Source organism: Echinococcus granulosus, assembly GCF_000524195.1.
Source record: "Echinococcus granulosus chromosome Unknown EG_S00023, whole genome shotgun sequence".
Classification (NCBI taxonomy): Eukaryota; Metazoa; Platyhelminthes; class Cestoda; order Cyclophyllidea; family Taeniidae; genus Echinococcus; species Echinococcus granulosus.
Genome location: NW_020170403.1, coordinates 731,911 through 734,447, shown reverse-complemented (window position 1 = coordinate 734,447; position 2,537 = coordinate 731,911).

Sequence of the window (2,537 nt, the reverse complement as noted above, 5' to 3'; positions counted from 1 at the left end):
CTTAACTCTACACTTAATTGCGCGAGCTCTCTCCATCTATATCCACGAATTTGAAAAAAAGTTGTCTCATTGTAAACAGCAAAATATTGTACTCAAATATGGACATATTCATGTAGTCAAAAAACTTTTAAGCGTAACAGTATCTCCGTTTATTAAAATCTATAAATAGTTTTACCTGTCAGCTTCAGACCGAAGACTATGCTAAAACGCTTCCAGTGCCTCCCATCAATGCACTTTTTTGATAGGGCGAAAACCACAAAAAAAACGATCTAATATTTAAACTTTATATTACCATTATTGTCGCAAGTATACCAGCAAAACTGTGCATGAACAACCAATAGAGAAAAACATGTGGTTCGCTTAAGGTCAAGGAAGAAACGGCTGGCCCAGTGAAGATTTTCACACGATAACCTTAAAAACTGCTGCTTTCCCCTATCCTTCTCTCTCATTTCCCATGACTCATGAAGGCAGGAGGTGGGAGCTGGTGTACATGATCATAAGCACGAAGAGCAGTTATTTGGCTGTTATGAAGCCAGGCAATTCTTGATAGCCTCGTCAATGACTCACTCAAATGGGAAGTTAACTGTTAATATGTCTACTGATCAATTATGAGTAGCATGTGCGCCTGAGGTTCTGGCACAGTGTCTCGAATTGACCAATATTTCCCATGTCACTATTACGGTATCATTAAACTAAAATCTTCGAAAAAAGTCTAATTATGTGGGAAGACTTCTTTTCTGGCTAAGAGACTTGTTTGACATTTTGCCTTGGATTAATGTCTTAATTATTCATTATTAAATGCTCTGCACTATGATAGTACAGGATAGGCTAATATATAACGGATGGTTCTAAATACTGTTTCAATCACTGATTGTAAATCGTCAAACAAATAAGCAAATCCCCTAGTTTAAATTGATTATTTAAGTAACGAATGAGCGAAATATGATTAAATTGGGTTGCTGAGTAATAAAACAACTAAAGCTAAAATCGTTATGTAGCTTTCTTTAAATTTAGATGGGAATGCATTTAGCCGTGACGAGTAGATCCACTACTACAGATTTTGCAGGAATGCAAAAGGCAATCCGTGACGTTACCTTAAAATGCAGTTTTCTTCACATGGATATACCTTCATACTTTTTAGGGAACACCGCGTGCTTGTTTTCCCCCTTTTTACAGACGCAGCATCATATAGCAGTGGAGAGTATCGGACTTTCATTTACAAAGAATGAGATATGTAACGAGTAACTTTTTTGTTTTTTACTTGTTTTTTGCATGAGAACTGCAGGGACCTATATGACTGCTTACTAGTTAATGCGGCGCCCCAAGCCAAAGTATTAAGGCGGAACTTACCACTCACTAATGAACAGTAGAGCTGGGAGACCAGTAGCGTAGCCAGAGGGCCGTTGCGTAGAATGGAAGTATGACCAACGGTGACTGAAGTGCCCGTGTACTTTGACACACAATCAAGCAAATTACATCGCTTAAATCACTATCCATTCAACTTCAACTCAATAAGTGATAAAGGTGGCGGAGATTAAGTAGTTTCTGTTAATTTGTGCGTAATTATTTCAGATTCAAGATTATACGCAAAATTTGGGTTTAAATTGTATTCATATTATAGTAAATTAACACTAATTTTTTGCTGAAATTTGCCGAACAATTGAATTTAAGCTCACAACCAAAGTGTCAAGAAAATGCCTATTGTTTAATGAGTGATGCTTAGAAGACAGATATGCTATTCCACCCCAAACGGGGATATACCCTTCTGATTCTCGTGGACGTTAGTAGCGATAAACTCGTCTTTAAGGCTGATACGGCGAACCACCTTAGTGGGAACAGGAACAGAACATTACCAATCTTGATGACTTCGACGTCATTGACTAGGTTAGAAGGAGAAGGAGATATTTACTCCAGATAAATGAATTTACGCAAATTCACCGCAGAAGGATTAAATGATGTGGGCTCTAACAGATCCCATTTTTAAGTGCTGAGCAGTGGCCACTAGTGCAGCGAGGTCGGCTTCAACCAGTCACTGCAATGCCGCATATGCGTAATGTCTGTAGAATCGTAATTCTTTTTTTTTTCGAGATGTTTTTAGACGGATTTTACGACAAAAAACATATTTGTATGAAACGTGTCCTCACTACTGTATAACGTTTAGTTCCAAAACAATTTACCTAGTTAAATATTCTCTGATTTACCGTGCCTTCTACAAAAAAACACAACCTTCAACAGTTCGAACAAAATCTGTATCATGTACCACCATTGGTGAAGTAGGCAAAACTGCCTGTATGATGCGATCATCATGGTACCTTTGTCTTGGCCCTGACCCTAAGCACGACGCTCTAGAAGAGGAGTTGTCTCCGCCGTGGTTGACCAGCCATCTTAGTTTCATAGCATTTCGTCCATGTTTATAATCCTCCCTCTCTCCTGTGGGAGTAGAAGAAACCCACTTGGAGATAGGTATGCCTTACTGAGCCCTCTGCGATGACTTTGAGAGGTAAAGTAAATAAGTTACCATTAAAGAAGGCCTTTAT